The 21,360-nt window shown below is 44.7% G+C and overlaps 1 protein-coding gene across 6 annotated transcripts in view; it reads left to right on the top strand.

Annotated features, from left to right (window-relative positions):
- The first annotated feature begins 699 nt into the window (after positions 1–699).
- Positions 700–21,360, top strand: part of LOC6585742 (broad-complex core protein isoforms 1/2/3/4/5) — a 58,549-nt gene continuing 37,888 nt past the window's right edge. For 2 of the 6 annotated variants that reach the window (XM_044011652.1, XM_044011650.1), the window contains exon 1: positions 702–1,454. The gene's annotated coding sequence lies outside the window, so the exon portion shown is untranslated. Of the gene's footprint in view, positions 1,455–21,360 lie in introns of all 6 variants that reach the window. The other 4 variants (XM_044011653.1, XM_044011651.1, XM_044011649.1 and 1 more) reach the window with 3 other exon arrangements.

The following is a 21,360-nucleotide window of genomic DNA, read 5'->3' as shown; positions in this document are numbered from 1 at the left end:
GAATGGGTGGAACGGGTGGCAATGGCAATGAGTAATGAGAGTGTTTAGTGCTCGTGTGTAGTTTGGCGGGCGTCGCAGTCACCGTCACCGCCGCCGTCGCCGTCACCGTCGCCATCGCCATCGATGTCGGCAGCGGACAGTAGCGGCAATTATGCCCTTAGAAGAGCCAAAAAATGCCGGCCACTGTCGCTGCTGGCGTCGCAGTCGACGCCAACGACGCCTTCAAATCATAGCACAACATTTGGCGCACTCTGCCTATGTGTATGTGTCTGTGTGTGTGTATTGAAAGGGGGTGGGGTGGGGGTGCTCTGCGTATGTAATGGCTTCAATTGTGTGCTAAATTTTCTATTTCATTGTCGCGCTGACTGCGCAGCAGCGACCGCAGCCGCAGCATCAACAGCGCGTCGTCTTTTGGCTTCGTGTCGCGATGTCTGCTGCTTCGGCTCGGCTTCGTGTGGCGACGACGACGACGAGGACGCCGAGGACGACGTGGACGACGTGGACGAGGACGAGCGCGACTCTTTTTAGCCACAGTTGCTGCGCTGCCACCACGCTGCGACTGCGACTGCGATTGCTGCTGCTGCGACTGCTACGGCTGCTGCTGCGGCTGCTGCTTTTGCTGCTGCTGCTGCTGCTGCTGCCGGCTCGTCCTGTGGCTGTGACTTGCCCGTTACTTGGCTCACTTCAATTGAGTTCCGTTTTTAAAAATAACGTTAGTTGCTGTTTGTTGCTCGTTACGTGCGCGTGTTGCGACGCGCAACAGAAAAACAAATATAAGCAAAACTGAAAACATTAAAAAAACAAATAGAAAGAAGGAAAACAGCAAACAGTACAGAGAACAGAGAACACAGCTAAAGGACATTTCATTCAGAATATCAAAAATACATTTTTAAAAGTTATTAAAGCAAAAAACAAAAATTCATATTTAGCAACTATTGTGAACTAATTTTATTTAATTTTTTTTCGAAATCGGAGTTTGAAAAACAAAAATAATAATAAAGCATTTTTTTTATTGTGAATGCAACGCAGTCGAACGTGCAATAATAATTAGTGAATCGAGTCGAATCAAATCGAATCGAATCGAATCGAATAGAATCCAATTGACACACACACAGACACACATCTATAGCAAATACCGAGTAATTTCGTCTGTTGTGGCCCATTGCAGCGCCTGTGGTCCAGTGTGATTCGAGTGTGTGACGAGATAAACAAACACCAAACAACAAACAACAAACAAACAAACAACAAGAGAAAGAAAGCAAAACACAGCAAAGCAGGCGAAGCTCGCGACATTCGAGCCACAAATCGCACAGCGAAAGCGAAAGTGCCAGAAGGACCTGCTGCAGACGACCACGAGGAGCAGCTGCAGCAGCAGCAACAGCAACAGCAGAAAGAACAATATCAAAGTGCAATCGACAACAACAACAACAACACACTGAAGGAAATCAAATCATGTAAGTAAAGCTGACCAAGCAATGCAAGTAGATCTAGTTGTGAGAGATCTCTCAGAGCAATCTATGAAACTCCAGAGAGACTTCCTAATAGTGAATATATATCTACGATCAGAAGTGACAATGGCAATTTCAACAATATATGACAATACATATTACATATATGAACCAATCTCAGTCCCATCTGAACGAACAATGTCTGCGAACATAGTTAGGACTGAAATTAACTCATGCGAGTAGAGATCAGCCACGAAATAATAGTCTGAAACTCTATGGGAACTCCTGGTTATATTATACATTTCAAATATCTGAACCAACTGGGCTTCTTTGAGAGATAGAGAGTAGAGAAAGGCACAGAATTAATGCAAGCCACTACGTAGGATATAGAATAGATAGCAAGGAAATCAAGTCATGAAAGTAAAGTCGGTAAGGCCATTAGAATAGATCGGTGAAAAGATATATAACAATATTACAACAATGTTATATTATCTAACTGTTGCCAATGTTATATGATCTATAGTAGTAAAATATATGTATTTGAACCATCTGAGCTCAATGCAAAATGGAATGATTAGAAAGTGAAAGGCACGTCCATTAGCAAGTCCCTTAGTTCATTTGGAGAGACCAGTCAAAAGTCGAACCCAATTGTGAATCAATTTAATTACTAAACAAGCTGAAAATATCATAAGTAAAAGAATCAAGTCTAGATAAATTAGTGCATATCTAATAATATCTTATATATGAAACATGTAAGCCCTCTTGGCACCACTCAAGTACTCGTCTTTAAATAATATTCTGTATCTATTCCGTATGCATAAGGAAGGAAAATGAAAAACAAAAGATCAGGATAAGAAAATTAGGAAGTTATTTTATTTTCTTCAGAGAGAATAAATCAACTCACAATTGGAAAATCTATATGAATTCTCTTTAAGCTGTTAAGCGGTTAAAATATTTCCGCCTTAGGCTTTAGTAGTTTCTACCAGTTTTGAAAGAATTAAAGCTTATGAGTATAGGGAAATTCCTATCTTTAGACTATGTTAGATAGACTAAGTTCTTAAGAGATGAATGCCACAAATTGAATTATAATAAGTTAAGTTAATAACTGTGTCCTTCCATATGAGTTTGCCTTTTGGAAGACCAAAATATCTTTCTAATCAATCTCTCGATGCTTTTGCCAACAGTCAAGGGCGCTTAACTGACTAATTCCCAATTCGGTAGGAAATAGAATTCGCAATCTGCAACTCTCTGAGGAGTCGTCACATTGCTGAATCAAATACACAATTTAGGAAAACAGAAATTTCGTCATTTCTCACCTGCTGATTACCTGCCAAAGGTAGGCGAATTTCATTGATAGGTAATCTCGAATAACTCGGCAGATAGGGCGTAAGTCGTATTCGTCGCGGGGGCAGAAGTGACGGCAATTGTTTCTGTGTTGCAAGATTTTTGGGGTCTCTTAGTCACGAGACGAGAATGGAACTGCACTCTATACGAACTCTCTCTCTCTCTCACCCTATCTGCCTCTCTCTCTATATATCACTCTATCTCTCGCTCGTCTTATACGATATCTCTCGCTCGTAAATGTATAAAACAAGGCAAGTCGTTGAACTTTGCGAGCTTTTTCGACTGATTTGAATTGCCCTATCTTCATGTGGGCATTACAATTTCACCAGCGATAGAGACAGGTAGAGCTATGTGTCTCAAATGGAGACACAGATGTATATAACTGAATAAACATGTATTTGCTGACTGCCTTAATAGAAGAGAGTACTATTATATTTCAATCCACATATCTTATTGAAATGTGGAATAGACTCTAGGTAGAATTTGGAATAGTTCTGATAACTTGAGAAGCGTTCGATGAGATATCTGAGTTTGGGAGCTCGATCTTCTGCTACACCACTGATGCTACAAAGCCTAAGAACCAAAGAGAAAGCAAATATACGATACGAGAGATCGTAAGGCCCTGCTCATAGCTAAGGTCTATCGGACGAACGTGGCAGATGCCTCTGGCAGGACAGTCCACATGCATTGTAAGGCCTCTACTGCATTCTCAGCGTCTCATGCCTCAGTCATTGATTTCCTCCTGGTCGATCGCAAGGGCATTGCAGATTCGGTGTGACGTGGCGTTAGTCTTCGTCTCTTTCCTGTTTTTGTTTTTGTTTTTATTATTTTTTGTGAACTGTAAAACATTGCAAGATAATTACGCTTGGGTGTTCGTGTGTGTGAGTCTTCACTGTGAGCATATCTAACGCTGATATCATGCGCTGAGCAGAAGAGTGAAACAGCGAGACTAAGAGGGAAAGAGAGAGCGCGCGCTTGCTAGAGCAATGATCGCGCTAATTCACATTACGTATACGCCGCGTTTAGCGTCGCTTTTTATTTTTTATTTGTGTTTGCCTTATGCCTTTGCATTGTTTTGTTTTGTTTTATTTTATTTTATTTTATTTTTTACTTTTTTGTGTGCTTTTCGTAGCGCGAGCGCGGTCAATGGACGCCGCGTTTATTAGGCCTTCAGCGCCTATGCCCCTGTGTGTGTGTGTGTCGATGTGTGTGCATATGTGCATGTGTGTATGTGTATGTGTGTGTCGGTGTCGGTAACCCAATGCAATCTACAACAATTAGAACAAACAGCGGCGGGTTCATTGCGATCGCATTGCCAGATCATTGCGTTTTGTAGTCGTTGTTATTGCGGTTTGTTGTAGTTGTTGTTGTAGTTGTTGTTGCTGCTGTTGCTGCTGTTTCTGTTGTTTTGTGTGTTGTTAATACGAGGTCGTACGAAGGGTTAATGTCAAAAGCAGCAGCTCGCACAAACAACTAAGCGGCAGCTGAGCAATTGGCAACTATTGGAGGAGCGAGCATGGGGCGGAGGAGCGGCAATTCAAGAGAGATGAAAGGCCAAATGGAAAATTCCGTTTCAATACTAAATCAAAGAAGGGAAACAAAAACGCGAGTAGAGAGCTGCCTAGGGAGTTCCGATTCAGTTTCAGTTCCAGTTTTCATACTTTTCCGTTCTGTTCCATATCAGTTCTTCGACTATAATGTAAATAGAAAAGGGTTATCCGATTCAATTTCAGATTTCGTATCGCTCTGCACAAATCATTAGAGTATTATGTGGAATAGGTAAGGCAAATCAGCTGAGGGGCAAAGGGAGCTGCATTCCCTTCCCAGTCAGCCTAAGGTTTCGTACCATTTCGTATCATGCGAAGAGAGCTGCATACCAAATGCAGAATGGAGCTTTAATTTCTGTTTCAATACCATTTCGTTCCATCGAATTTATATAGAGTAAAACTAATTATATGAAAGGCTGACTGCAGTTGGCAGCGACACTTTCAGTTTCATTCCCATTCCGTGCCGTTCCAGCCGCTCCCAATGATCAGCCACACACACACACACACACACACACACACTCACACGCAATTGAAGATCCAAGTACATCTGTGTTTGCTTCCAAAAAAATGTCGAGTTTAGCGCAAAATGTTGGCCAGATTTTCATTCAAGCCAGCAGCGCGCTGCTCGCATCTTCGAAAGGTCAAGACAAGTGCCAAAAAGCCATGGCAAACAGCAGTGTAAAAAAAAACACAGCGAGGTATCAAAACCAAAAACAAATAAAAAAAATGCGTATTCTGAAAAAATGGGCAAGACGCAAGTGCGAGACAAGCACAATTAAAAAATTAAATCGCCACGCATGAAAACACAACAAGACAAAAAAAAATTGAGTTCAGCAAACAGACGACGGACGACGTAAGACGGACGACGGACGACAGACGACAGACAGTAAAAAAAAGGCCCAGCAAAATAAAAAAATTATATAAAAATCAGCAAAAATGGAACAAGCAAAGAAGAAGAAACACACAAAACAGAAGCAGCAAAAACAATGCACCAAAAGATGCAATTCGACGTGCAATTCCCAACTAGTTCCTGCGCAGCGAGCTCAGGGCCACACACAGAGAAAGAGATAGAGTGCGGGAGAGGGATAGAGTGGGCGGAGAGTGCGAGAGTGCGAGTGAGGGAGGGAATGTAGAAGGGAGTAGGTGTGCAATAGGTGTGCAATGCAATATGTTTTATGGATCTGGATTTAGGTTAGGCCCAAGTCATGTCTAAACACGCACACACACACACACACACACACACACACACAGAGGCAGAGAGTAGAGTGAAGTGCGATGCGTTGACCAATCGGCAATCGCCAATCACCAATCGGCATCAGCACAAAATTCATCAACTGCAAATTGCAAATGCACACACACACACACAGCGAAAGAGAGAGAAAAGCAGGCCAAAGAATTTTGTTGGTGGGCTTTTTGTAAAATTGCGAACAAAATGTGGGCTACAACTTTCAATTGGCGACGATTTCAACAGCCGACAACAGCAACAACAACAACAACAACAACAACAACAAGAGCGATAAACGAAAACGAAAATCGAAAACGAAGCTGATAAACGCTTTGATATGCCCGTTGATCGTATATTACACACACACATACATACATATGTACATATATACACATATTAAATAATGCATATGTGCATACACACAGACATCCATACATATTCCATATGCACATAAACATACACACACACGCACACACACATACACCAATACAGTGAAAGTCAGTGCGCTGCAAGTGCGCGCCGCTGCTGGCATCGGATCTGCAATGAACTCAATTCCAGAGCAGAGCAAATGCAAACAGTTTTCGCTGCTGCCCTGAAACTGTTGTCTACAACAACAAGGGCAGCGCATAACTGTCAACAAATTTATGCCTGCCCTGCTCGCACACATACATATATACATACATAGTAGTAACTGCAGCGATCCCTAATTTCGCTTGTCCGATTTCTCTGCACAGGAACAAAAAGACACTTACACACACACACACACATGCACACGCATATGCCTGCATACAGCGAAGCTTATTCTATTATATTGCTTATGTCAAAAGAAAAACGAGAAGAGCATGAGCCACAAATATTGTTGTTGCTGTTGTTGTTTTTTCGTCTCTTTTTTTGGGCGACTGCGCTGCCCTCTCGCTGCTGTAATGTGCGCGGGCAGCGCTTAGCGGCGACTGCAGTGACGCGACGCGTCTCTGATCGCTCGTCGGTGTGTGTGTGTGCTTCGGTTTTTCGGCTGACGTTGACGTTGACGTCGGCGTCGCTGCACTGCACAATGGCAAATCGCAAGCCCAAAAAATGAAGGAAATGTATGTATGTATGTATGCGACCCTCTCTCTCTCTGTTTATTTGCGTGTGTGTGTGTGTGAATGTGTAAAAAGTTGTATTAAAAAAAAGAAGAAAAGAGCAAACACAGGCGGTACACACACACACAATGTCAGGGAATTCTCTGATTCAATTGGGCAGCACGCACACACACACACATACACACTTGCGCAGCGAACAGCAGCAACGGCAACGGCTGCGGCAGCAGCAGCGGCAGCGGCAACATATCAACACATTTAACTGCATTTTTTCGGAACTCAGTTGAGCTTTTTAATTCGATCGGTTCAGTTACTAAAGTTAGTTCAGCCAAAACGCACAATTTCAAATTCAAATTCGAATTTCACTGTTAGCAGCCGCAGCAGCAGCGACAGCAGCAGAGCAGCAGCAGCAGTGCCAGCAACAACAATTTTGGGCCAGTGCAGTGCGGATGCGGATGCGAATCTGCGGATCAGTCATAGACAGACAAAGCACAGCTAGAGAACGTGCCTCAAGTGTCCTACACAAGTGCAACAACAACAACAACAACAACAAGTGCAAGGATCGAAAAGCTCAACAATTATTTTTGTTTATTTTCTTTTTTTTACGTTCTTCATTAAGTTCAATAACAAAAAACAATTTTTATGCATTTTGCAAACAAGTGAAAAAACACACACGTCGCATTGTGGCCTAAAACAAATACCAACAAATTTTAAAAAAAAATTGAATCTAAATCCAATTTGCAATTTGCAATTTCAAGGACTTTCCAACTTGAACTGCTGAAAGAGACAGCAATAAGCTATTTGAGTAGCAGAAGAGAGAGAGAGAGAGGAGCAGTAGCTGCAGCTATTTCAAGTTCGCAAATGTCGCGCCATGTGAGAAAAAATTAAATTCATTTTTTTGTCAAGACGCAGCCTGCACAGCTGCAGTTGCAACACAAACAACATCAACAACAAGAACAACAACAACTGCAGGAGTTCCAGCTTCCAGCTACCCAGGTACGTCTCAATTCTATTCCAATTGGAAGCAGACCAGAATGTGCTCGAAAGCTAAGGGCGAACGCTACAGTTGCAGTCGTTAACTGATTCAAGGAAGTGCTGCACTTCACACACACACACACACATACGCACACAAGCACAGAGGCAGAGAGACCCACGCACACACATGTACTCTTTCCTCGCAAAAGAAGGACATTTGACTCATGCAATCCGGGAGAGCAAGTTTTGGGCAAAGCACAGGAAAGAGGAAGAGCGCGAGAGGCAGTGGCAGACGCAGAGGGTGGGGGAATGCATCTGATCAGCTCATCTGCGTTCAACTGAATCGAGCACAAGTTGAACTTCATTTTCGTGCAACTCTCTCTCTCTCTCTCGCTCTCTCTCTCTCTCGCTCGATCGCCCGCTCTCGCTCTCTGCATTTTTGTTTTGTGCCAATTTTCTGCATTGAGCTTAGCAGACAGTGCGTGTGTATGTGTGTGTTTGCATGTGTGTGAGAGAGCGGGCACGCGCATCCATTCCCCCTTCTTCTTTGTGCGCTCTTCATCCCAGCTCCAGCTCCAGTTCCAATTCCAATTCCAATTCCAACTCCAGTTGCCAGTTGCCAGTTACAGTCCCAGTAACAGTAACAGCCGCCGTCGCACTCGGCGCTGCCATCGCCGTTGCAGTTCCAGCGCTTGATCATTAGCACTTTTGAGTCACCGTTGCCCTTCGCTGGCGAATTTAAACAGTGTGTGTGTGTGTGTGTGTGTGTACGTGTAATATTTAGTATAAGAAGCATTTCTCAGGCACTTTTGGACAGAGCGTATGGGTGAGTGAAGAGGGGGAGAAGATGAGAAGGTGGAATGGGCGATAGCCGATATGCAGGAAGTCGTTACCACACAGTAGCCCGACAACAAAACAACAACAAGAAGAGCAACAACAACATTAGCAAACGAACGCTATTCGTTCGCTGCGTTCGTGCCTAGTTCGTGTTGCGTTCGTGTTTCGCTTCGTGTCTTTCGGTTGCCTTTGTTGCCTTTTTCTGCTCTGCTGCTGCTCGCGCTGCTGCTGCTGCTGCGGCGATGGAGGATCTTTTTTTGCATTGCGCTGGATCGGGCGTCAGGGCTTTGGCATTGGCATTGCGCCTGCAGTTTAGTATTCAGCGTCGCAGCGAGCAAACGTCGTGCGGCAGGCATCAGAAAATTGCATCCCAAAGATTTGCACGTTGAGAAGCATCCCGAATGCACGCGACACAAACAAACATTCGCATGTAGCTGAAAGGACGTTGATGCTGTGCTTTTTTTGTTGCTAATATATTCTATATATATATATATATGTATGTATATATATGCATATATATATATATTATATGTGTATGTATGTTTACACTGTGCGTTACATTGTTTTCCTTCCATCCGCATTATGTTTTCTCGTGTTTAATATTGTTTTTTTTTTTTTTGTTTGTTTGTTTGTTTGTTTGTGTGGTCATTCGCTATATCTCGGATAGTATTTTTGTTGCCTCCAAGAAAGCTCAACAACAACTCAGGACAGTTCACAACAATTAGTCAGTAGAAGCATAGAATACATACATAGATACACAGCCGTTAAACACCTCGTACAATTAACCAGGCTAAAAGCCGCACTCAACTCTCAGGAATCGGCAATTGCGAAATTACCGTTGACAGGTAAGCGACACAAGTGACAAGTGAATCTCAACTAAGCATAACAAGCCCCACCTAGACATATACTACACATTCACATTAATACCCATATACATATGCACATACATACATACATATGGATGTCTGCGTGTGCAAACTTTCGCTTTTCAATGCTGCGAAACTAGGAACTGGGCACGACAAGGGAATAAATAGTAGTGCATTCAGTCAAATGGTCGTCGGGAGAGAGAGAGAGAGAGAGAGATAAGAGAGCCGTCTGTCTGCTATTTGCGGCTGTTCAGTTATGGGGCGACCGAGACCCCAAGCCCAGAGACCCTGAATGCAGCCAAAGACCGGTATATGTATATGTATATATATACACACACACAGACACACACACACACTAGCACATGCATAAGTGCATGTGGCATGCACATGCAGATGCACCGATGCACACACAGAGGTGACGTAATGCCAACTACTCCACTAACACATTTTTCTACATTCCTGCCCCAGCCAGCCGTCCGCCTTTCTGTCCGTCCCTTCGTCCACCGGGCGTCCGTCTATGCGCCTGTGGCGGCAGCGTGAAGACGGGAAAAACTGAATGAAAATTGCAGCGAACGTGGAGCCGTGCCTGGCCTGGCCTGGCCTGCTGTGGCCTGGTCTGGCTTGGCCTAGCGAATAAAGAGAGAAGCAAAAAAAAAAAGCAACAACAACTAGGGAGACGGCAGACGCAGCCAGACAGACAGAGTGTGAGCGAGAGGGACAGAGGACAGAGACGATTTGTTGGGGCTGAGGATGCTAGGCAAATGGCTGTGGCTGCGTAGAGGGCACTAGAAAGCGTTTGCATGTGTGTGTGTGTGCGTGTGTGTGTGCAAGTGCCCGACATTCAAGGTTGACGGCGCACAACTTGTTTTCTTGTTATTGTTTTTGCTTCTGTTGTTGCTTTTATTGTTATTTCTTTTTTATACATATATATTTGTATGTATCTATGTGAGGCAATGTGCGTGTGTGTGCATGTGTGTGTGTGTGTGACTGTGTTGGCCTGTGCTTGTTTTAGTTTCAGTTACAACAAAGCAAAGAGCTAAAAGGCAAAAGGCAAACGCAATATGCACAGCGCGCCAGAGCCCAGTGAAGCCAATTTCCAGGAACGCTGCAACAACAACAACAACAACAACGGCAACGGCAACAAGAGCAAAAGATGAAGGGCGAAAGAACGAAAGAAAGAGCAAAAAAAATGTAACAGTAAAATTGAAGCCACAAGTCACAGCGGAAGCCTTCGTAGGGCTTCGCCAGTCTCTGCTATTCCTCTCACTCTCCCTCGTTCTTCCCTCTCTCCACACTCACGCTCTCTTTCTCGCTTGCAGCAAAATTGAGCTGTTATTTACAGTTAATCAAAATGACAGAAGTCGGTCGCTGCCATCATTATTTCACAGCCTGTGTGTGTATGTGTGTGTGTGTGTGTGTGTCTGTTACTCCCCCACTGTCTCGCTCTCTCTCGCGCTCTCTCTGTCTCATTTTGAGTAATTAGAAGTGCCCGCCCTTTTTGTTAGCCTGCAAAGCCATTCCACACTTCCGCTGGCCTTGAGAGCCAATCAAATAATAAATAAACTAACATCAACTGCCTTCAATTGAAGGGCATCCAGCCAAATGGACAGACGGACAGATGGACGAATGGTCGCGAATGGGAGCCGTCGTCTTTGCAGACGGATGGGATGACTCAGCAATAGGTCGCACACACATGCAGCTGCATGCATGCATGTAAAGTTCTAGCAAAGTCTACGCACACACACTCACACACACGCACATTGATAATGACGATGCCTTCAATTCATTCCAAGGCCGTAGTCACGAGCACATGCGAGAATTGCAAAATGCAACAAAGCACACACACACACACATAGAGTTAGTGAGTGAGAGAGAGACAAATGCGAGGGTCTGCTGTCTGGCATGGCAGACGTCGGCGCTGCATGGGCGTGGGGCGTGGTGGGAATGGAGACGAAACTGTTGCAGCTAGCTCGCGCGGCTGCCATGCTTGGAAGCGGCTGCGCCAAGGCCACGCAATGATTAAGCAGCGAGTTGACAAATGAACATCGGCGTAGACCACGAAATGTTGCTAACGGCGCTGCCATAGACGAAGCTGCAGACGTAGGGAAAAGAGAAATAATAACTGTACCCGATAAACGCAGGAAAGAGGCTTCTTCTGCTGCTGCTTCGCCGACTCTCCATCAGACCCCAAGCTGCAGCCGGAGAGAAAGCGAGACGGATGTTGCTCTCTTCTTTCTCTTTTCTCTTCCTCTTTCTCCCTCTCCTTTTACTGCCCTTAGTTTTTGCTTTGCAGCTTTGCAGTCAGTCAGTCAGTCAGTTGGTCATTGGTGTCATGTGCATAGCTCACGCTGTCTCCGTCTGCTGCTTATTCTGTGCTGTTTCTTGTTCTTCTTCAGTTTCGTTCCCCTTTCCTCTTTCTCTGCTATGGCTCCTGGCCTAGTCTCGCGTGGCGAGCCGAAGCGAAGCAAACCGAGTCTCAGTTTACATCATTGCCGCTGTCCATCCCTCCCCTCCCCCATTCTTTTTTTAGTCTGTTCGCTTTATGCATATGCATAGCAGCCAGCCACATGGATTGTAATATGATCTGTGTCTGCTGATATTAGTAACGGTAAACACAGGTTTCTCGTTGACCATGTGGCGTATACGTAACACATGCGTTCTTTACTAGAAAATGCGATTGACAGACAGACAGGCAGGCAAGCAGTGTACGAGATAGAAAGAGAGAGAGAGAGAGAGAGAGAGACGACTTAAGCAAGTCAGCAAATCAAATGATCATTGAACTCGTTCGCGCTCGTCAATGCATCGATCTTGCCCTCTCGCTCACACTCGCGCCATCGGCTGTATAACGGCATTTGGCGCACCCAAAAGTTTCAAAGCCTTAAACAACTCAAGAATAAGTCACATGGCACTGCAAAAACACACATACATATCTATGCATATAAACACGTACATAAATTGTATAAAATATATTAACTATAGCTTTAGCACTACGACTATAAATATGCACATACATACACACATCTACATATGTATACATATAAAGAAAGAGCGAGTGGGAAAGAGCGAACCGGTCATAGTCATCCATTCCATTCAATTCCCCTTCCCACACTTCCAAGCACAAGCACACAAACACACATGCATACATACAACAGCGATCGTAGTCACAGTCGCTGTCGGCGGCCGATTCATTTCCATTTCCCAGTGTTGACTGCGAGCGCATATTTTTGCTCGAACACATTTTTATCTAATAACCTTGTGCAATGTTATTAAACCCAAAAAGTTTCTTAACCTCGCCGGCATAGCAGCAGCAGCAGCCGCAGCCGCTGCCGCAGCCGCAGTAGCAGCAGCGCAGCGCAGCTACGCGCCGAGCAGCTTTTGATGAAAAATGCTAATACGCGTGCTCTCGGCGTTTGTATGCAAGCCCCACACACACAAACACACACATACACATTCGCGAGCAAATAATCAACGACAACGCACAGAGCTTAAAAAAAATATAGCTCGCTCACTAATACGAATGCAGCTTGGACTGCACATGAACGCAGGCGACAATTTGGTCGTCGTCGTGTAGGTATTGTTGGGTGCGGGAGGAGAGACGGGAACGGGACTACTTGAGGCCTATATGCGTGCATATATATGCCACATATATATACATACATACACACTTGTGTATTTGCGTATGTGTGTCAATTGAATACAATTCTTGCAGCAAGTAGGAGTTTGCTTATTTGTGCAGAAATTCGCAAACACGCATGTATATGTATGTACACATATAGCATACATACATACACTCACATATACAATTTCACTCAAATAGAGAGTGCTGCGTAAATGGCAAGGCAAACAAGCAAATGCCATGTAATACGAATTAAATTGTGAATATGTGTACGTGCATGCATATATGTATACATACAGGCATCCATAGACGCATATGCACACACACACAAGGATCGGTCACTGCAGAGAGCGCGCGAGCAGCGTAGCGCGTAAAAGAGGGAGAGAGCGCGAGCGAGAGCAAGAGCGTGCAAGCAAGTCCAATGCGCAGCTAACTTTTGTTTTAGCTTTTGCTCTCTCATACACACACACGCATACCCTAGGGAGAGCTGTTTTGTTGTTGTTTTATGTCTTTTTTGCAAAGCATTGCGTTGTAGGCTTTTGTTCATGCCAGCAATTCGTGTAAGTGTTGTGTTATGTGTGTGTGTGTGTGTATGTATGTAGTTATTTTAAAATTAAATGCATTTTTCAACTGGCAAGAAATTTTGCCAGCTCTGCATTACTTTTGAAAGTGCCTTCTTGCTTTTTGTGGGCCTCACGGTGACTGCAAAGTGCTGCGCCAGCAGATTAACGGTCCTGCGATTTCGATTGGCTTAGTTTTCTGTGCATACATATGGATGTATGTAGTATGTATGTATGTACATAACGAGAATAGAATGGCCCAATAAGAAGTGATCGAACTAATTGGAAAACCAAGCTGAAGTACAACAGTAAGTATTTCAATTTCCAATTAATCGAATTCGAACTCGAGCTCGAATTCCGCTTAGAAACCTCAAAGATGATTGGTATGTAAATCTAACTAAATTATTTCAGTTAAAGTTCAAACATTGCACAGCCACTTTCAACTGATAATGGATGTACATTGCATTATAATATATTTCATATATTCACCTTCATGTAGCTGCAATATGTATATGTATGTATACATATACATATGTATGTACATCCAGTTTTGTTGATGGCCCATTTCGCAGTTCAATGCTCAGAAGCGGGGTCAATAGCTGATTGTTCGCTGCTCCGCTCGCAGGGGGTGGGGGTGAGGCGGTTATCTAAGGCGTTCCAGATAATACAGCTCGGCGCACTTTGATTTTTGTTACACTTTTTCACTACAGCAACTGGGCGGGGGCGGTGTCGTTACTTGCGATCTGCGGGCCGTTGAACGGGTACGCGAACGTCGGGAGTTCAAAGCCCTCGCGACAGCGACGCAGCGACTGCGACGGCGAAATCAGCCAAAAAAATAATAATATAATAATAACAAATTCACTTCACCTTTGCCACACATTGCGATATAAATGCTTTGCATTTGGGCCTTTTTCTTTGACATTATGCATTTTCCCCTGGCCATTTTGCACTTTGCACTTTCCAATTTCCAATTTCCGCTTGGCAAATTTCATCACTATCGGTGCCATTTGGTGAACGAAACTAACGGCAAGCGACTAAAGCCAAACGCGTCGCACACTCAACTAAGCAACACTGGAAAATGCGCGACTCGATCTAGCTCTAGCCCAGAAACTATTTGTGCTCAAGAGCAGCGACGCAGCTGCTCGATTGGGGAAACTTACAGCTAGTTTGTTGGCAGAGCGCAGCGCCGCGAGTGCGGCGCTAGATAAGCCAAAAGCACTCAAATAGAAACGAAAACTACAAGCAGAAACTAGTTGAGCGAGGGCCGAATGGAGCTTTTTGAGTGAAAGCTGCAGACGGCAATAGTTGCGCGATCACTATTGAGTGTTTGTGTGCGAGCGTGTGTGTGTATGCAGTAGTGTGTATGTGTGTTTACGTGGTAGATGTGTAAGGGAACAAGTTAGACAGGCATCAGCATTGAAATCTCTACCGTTTGTTCTCATTTGCAAGCACACAAATACATGTGCATACAGACATATATGTACCTACATATGAATGTATGTACAAATACACAAAGTAGTGATTGAGCTTGTGTTGTTGATTTTTGTTGTTGCTTTCGACTTTGGCATGAGGTAAACGACCGAATGTCCGACAGACGATGACTAGGTTAAGGTGAAGGTCAAATTAGCAAAAAAATGCTATAAAGCAACAACAAAGGCAGGCAGCAGCGGCAGCGGCAGCACAACAGCGACTTCGGCTGCGGTAGTAACGTCGACTGCGGCGCACACCAACAATAGAAATCAACTGTGTCAGCGTTAAAGCGATCGAGCAGCTAAAATAACACACAAACAACAACAGTAAGCAGAGGCAAACGCAAACAGCAAAGAAGAGAAGAAATTGAAGCGTAGACAAACGTGACCACGCGCTGACTGGCAGGCAGGCAGGAAGACACAGGAGCACACAGTCAGACACACATACATGCATACATAGGCAAGCATAGAAAGTTGAACTCCAGACAACAACAGCAAAGCTTAGCAGGCAGGCAGACTGGCAGACGGGCAGACAGGAGGACAAACAGAGAGACGCACAGGGAGAGGATAGGGACAGCCAGACAGACAGTTGCAGTTGTCTTTTATTTGTGTCTGAAGAGTCGCCCGCATCGTGAGCAATCCCTTCCACCGTCCCCAGCCCAGTCATAGAACAGTCGCAAAGTCTCTGTTGAGCTCATCCAGGCAGCCAGTTCCCGATTCTAATTTTTGCGTGGTTGGCTACATCCCGAAATACGTACATACATACGTACATATATATACATATCTACATTCGTATATATGTATGTACATATGTATTTTTGTACGTACAGTATGTATTGAAAGATAGACAGACGCCAACAAAGGAAACAAACACACACACACACACACATGCATACATACATACATATGTATGTACGCATATAGTGCAAAAACGTGCGCTGAGTCTTTGCATTTGTCCATGTCTGCGCCTGCGTCTCTGGCGCTGGCTGTTTGAAAGTGTTTGTTGAACGCCACGCGTTTGCTCACAAGCGCTCTTGCTCTCTTACTCCACACACACATAACATACTCAGAGAGAGGCCAGCAATAGAGCGCGAGAAGCTTTTTCGGCAATCTAATGGCGCATTGGCTTCGCCTCAGCTGCTGCTTCCCTCACACTCGTACACACACTATGCCTCTAGGCAGCAATACTGCCGGCAGCAGCAGTTGAGACAGCAAAGACAGAGGAAGAGGCAGAGGCAGGGGCAGAACCAGCAACGTTGAACGCAAGACCTTGAACTTGGACTCAGTTTACGAGTTGAAAAATTGGGTTTTGTTATGAATTGTTTTGTGTGTCGTTGTGGTATTCGCCTCTCGCTCTTCCATAGCAAGCTCTGCGGGTTTCTATTGGTTGGTCGCGGCCAGCAGATGCCACTCAATTCCATTTAATTAGTCTATTCGCTTAATTAATAGACAAATCAGATAAACCAACACGCGCAGCACGCAACATGTGCAACAAGCTTGTTGCAACTGCATGTGGTTGCATACTCATGTTGTTGTTGTGGCTCTTGTTGCTCTTCGCTTTCCGCAACAACATACATATGTATGTATGTATGTGTGTGCTCATGCCGGCATCTGTCTAGCCTTTGTCTAGCCCACTGGAGCGCACACACACACAGGCACGCGCACACATGTAAGCACACACTCGCATGTGCAGACAGAACTGTCCCACTCTACGCTGCTTTTGTAATGGTCGTCGTCATAGTCATCGTCATTGCTGGCGTCGTCATCGTCGTCGTCGTAGTCGTCGTCGTCATCGCCGTCGTCGTCGTCGTCGTCGTCGTCGTCGTCGTCTCTCGTTCTAGTTTTTACATAAAACTTTCGCTTTCGCTGCTGTAGCTGCTTGACTATGTGTATATACATGTGTGTGTGTGTGTCTGTGTGTGCCTGACTGTCTGCCAGTATGTGTGTGTGGGTGTGTTTTCTTTGTGTGCGGACGTTAGATTTTACATTTGACCGGCATAATATGTATGAATGTGTGTGCGCGCATGTGTGTGCGTGTATGGTAACTGGAGGAATGAGCGAAGTCAAAACAAAACCAGGAGACCGACAAATGGTAGGCACTCACAAATACACACACACACACACGCAAGGCGACTGTTGACTCGGGTCTCCATCTGTCGGCAACAAGTGGCGATGTGTTTGTGTGTCTATCTCTATGTCTACTTCTATGGCTCTGTGTCTGCGGGTGGGACTGACCTTGTTCAATGAGCGCTCTGTAAACAAGCATCTTCCTCTCCCCACCCCCAGCCCCCCAATCCCCAGCCCCCCGCAAGCGCTCTACTTATCTGCGCGAAGTGGAACTCGCGTTGCCAAGCGGCTTGGCGAGCAGAGTCAACTGATAGAGAACTACTAGAGGAGACTGGTCTGTGTTGCCTGTATGTCTCTCTCTCTCTCTCGCTATTGGTATATATGTATATACACATGTATGTATGTGCGTGTATATATAGAACTAACGCAGTTAAAGCTAACCTTGAAATAGCAAAGGCAAACGCCGCACACATGGCGAACAGGCCAAGCGAAGCAGAGTGAAAAAGAGAGCAGACAAAAAATGCAGCATGTATTGTGAGAGAACACTGATAGATACCCTGTAAATAGTAATGTAATATAGTGGACGAAGGACTCACATAGACATGTCTGTGTGTGATTCAAGCAGTGTCCATCATCAATCTATGTGTATGTATGTATGTGTGTTGGATATACATACATATTTAGTTATTTTATATGTATTAGTTAACGTATCACAGTTAATCCAGTTTGATAAAAAATGCTCGTCCTCACACACACATACACACAACGAAGAGTGTGCTTGGATCCATTGTGAATGACATAATTAAATTTAGTTTAGTTTCCAACCGAACAAACTACTTGTCTATCTAATCTCATTTGTTTGGCGTTGCTTTTTTTCGCGCATTCAACCAAATAATTGCTTTATACGCACACATTCACACCCACACACACGGACGAAATTGCAAAAATGAAAAAATGGGGAAAAAAAACTGCAGTGCCAAAAAACAAGCAGAAAAAGTAAAAAAAAAAAAAGCACTTTTTTCTAGAACTATTTTAAAAGCTGCTCGGCAGCGACTGCGACGGCGACTGCGACGGCGACTGTGTCTGTGACGGCGGCGTCGCCGGCTCGCGCTCTCACACCCGCTCGGCCACTGTCCCGCTCCCACTCACGCTTGCTCTGGCTGGCGTAGAGAAATGCGCCAAACAAAATTTAATAATAATACAGCAACAACAACAAATGTAGTATTTAGCCTTGAAAGTTCGTAAGCACTACGAGCGAAGATCTTTTATTTTATTTGATTTTTGCTGTTGTTGTTTTTCGTACAAAAAGTCACATTAAATACAATTCGAAATGGATCGAAAACAACAACAAAACAGCAGATCGAAGAATCGATTCAAAGCAAACTTGACGAAGCTGACGAAAGCCTGTGGACTCTGCATGCAGAATGCTAGTTTAGCGAACTTGACGAAGCTGACGAAAGCCTGTGGACTCTGCACAGTGTTAGTTGGCTACGGGAGTCGAATGCTTCGAGTTCGAATCACACACAGACGAATATGAGTCGAAATATAAGATACAGCAAATGGATATATTTAATTCGATGTTCCATATTCCAATATTTCATAGCTGAGCAGCTGCTGGGCCATGGTCACGGTCGCACGCTCTCCTGCCGCTCTCCTGCCCCCCCTGGCCGTACCTGCCGATGAGAGTGGCGCTGTGTATGTGTTTTTTTTTCTTTCTTTTTTACATGAAATGTTTTGGTTTGCATTAGAAACTTGAGTCTTTCCCACCGTTTGGCCCACCGGCGGGCTCCACTTCGAATGAAATGCAATTGCAATTGTAATGCGATAGTTCAGGAAGAGCGAGGGAGATGGGGCGAGAGAGGCAAGGGCGCTAATTACGAATTTGTTGCTCGTAATGGTAATTAGACGCGAAACACACACACACACACACACACACACACACACACACACAAAACACATCACATGCATGTGCCCGAGTGCAAGTTGAAAGTGTCAAAAGTTGCTCAGTGGGAAGGCGAAACTGTTAATCGCGCAGCCTGTTAGTTTATATTTGTTTGTCTCTTCTGTGCATGTATGCAACAAAATGAATAGGCAGATACACACACGCACACACGCATATGCATGTGTGTCTGTTTATTCATTTTGTTGATATTAGTCAGCGTTAGCGTTGGCGTCAGCCTCAGCCTCAGCGTCAGCGTCAGCGTTAGCGCAGTGGCTGCGTCGTCGACCGCAACGGAGTTTTGTTCTATGCACAATAGTCACACACACTGCCGGACACAGATGTATATATGTACATACATAGTATAAACTAAGCGCGAGCGTGAGAGAGAGAGAGAGAGAGAGAGAGAGAGCGCGCCTAAGAAAGAGAGGGTGAGGGATCGAGAGTCAAAAATTTAATACTGGACTGTGCCAAAAACTTTATTTGGCACTGCTTCTACATATGTGTGTGTGTGCGAGAGTGAGTGCGTCGCGTTGCTGCAGCAGTGTGTGAGTGTGTGCGTGTGTGAGCGTGCTTATGTGTCTGCGTTCAGTCTGGTCCGTCGCTGAGCATGTTTCGTAGTGGTGGGAATCGAAAGCACAAGCGCACACATTCTAATACTCAAGTTCAGGTTCAATTCACTGTGTGCTCCTAGCCCCCTCGGCTTCCCCTACCCCAACACATACATATATGCATATGTACAGATCACTGAGCACACATGCATATGCACACACACACACACACACACACACACACACACACACACACACACTTGCATACATACACATTGACATTCCTGTCCCTGTCTGCCTACCTGACGATCCTAGCATTTGACTGGATAGGGATGGGGCTGGGATCGGGGGACTGGGACTGGCCAGAACAGCGAACGACGCAACAGAGCGTGCGCACGTTTGTTGTTGTCCCGCTCTCTGTCTCTCTCACGCACACACACAGGCGCGGCTACTGCTGCTGCTGCGGCTGTTGCCAAAATTTCGGTGAATAGTTTAGTGTGTTTTTTTTTTCTGTTCATTCTTTTTGTTTGTTTGTGTGTGCTTTCGACTGCCGTCGCCCCTATCCCTGCCCAATGCGCTTTTTTGTGCGCTATCGCTGCCGCTGTTGCTGCTGCTGCTGTTGCTGTTGCTGTTGCTGCTGCTGCTGGTGCTGCGCGCAGTCGACGCTGCCGTCGCTGCCTGCCTGCCTGAGGCACTCGAGCACTCTCTTCTTCTTTAGCATGAATTCAGTTGAGTTTCTACGCTTGCAATCATCAAACGCAACAAAAAGCCCAACACGCTGGTTGGCCGCCGACTGCTGCTTTCCCAGCGTTCCCGTTCTCAGCGTTTCAGTTCACTGGAAGTGAGCTTCCAGCACCACAAGACAATTCCAAGTGATCCTGCAAGCGTCGCTAACGCAATGCAGCTCAGCTTCTACCTCGGCTCCAATACATGCATACATATGCCTAGATACAATACATGCAACCGCTTATATGTGTAGACATACACACACACATACATCTACATACATATGTAGCTAAATAGTTTTTAGTGCGTGTTCGGTCGGTCGTTCGGTTCGGTTCGGTTCGGTAATTAATAAGTGTGTGTTTTTTTTACTTTTTTTTTACATTTTATTTTTACTTGATTGTTTCGTTCAGTGCCAATGTTATTTGCATTTAACGTATAAGCCAAGATCTCAAGTCAGCAGCGAATAGCATTTCTTAAATTACCATATTACGTATACGCAAACAAATTTCTACCTCAACTCAAACCAAGCCAAAGCAAATACAAAAATAAAATAAATAATACATAAAAAGAAAGAAAGAAAAAAAAAAAAATAAACAGAATCTAATACCAATACAAAAACAAAAAACAACAACAAAATGTTTGCTATGCGACATTCACCTACAACAAATTGCACACATAATAATAATCTATTTCGGTTGGCATTCGCAACACTAATGAACTATTAGAGACATACATACGTGCATACATACGTACACACATTCGTGCATAGCTTGTTAGTAGGATGCCAGTGGCTGCGCACCCAGTCGGAAGGTATGTACTCCAAACGATGCAGCTTTTGCATTTCATATAGCACAGAGTGGAGGGGGAGAGCGCGACCGCAGATATCTACACACATCTATACACTCACACAGTAGCTGGGGTCGCTGCTTTGGTCTATTTTTAGCATAGCTAAAAAGTGCAGCGCACACACTCGCAGGCACGCCTTGACTTATTATCTGATAGTTTTCACTTTCAATGTCACACACTCACACACACACATGTGTATGTGTATGTGTGCATGGGCAAGCTTTTGTGCGCGTCTGTGTGCTCGCTTTGCTTTGCATTGCTCTTC

The sequence above is a fragment of the Drosophila mojavensis genome, unplaced genomic scaffold, assembly GCF_018153725.1.
Source record: "Drosophila mojavensis isolate 15081-1352.22 unplaced genomic scaffold, ASM1815372v1 contig_136, whole genome shotgun sequence".
In the NCBI taxonomy this organism is placed as follows: Eukaryota; Metazoa; Arthropoda; class Insecta; order Diptera; family Drosophilidae; genus Drosophila; species Drosophila mojavensis.
Note: the sequence above shows the minus strand (reverse complement) of the source record. Positions and strands in the feature narration are given on the sequence as shown.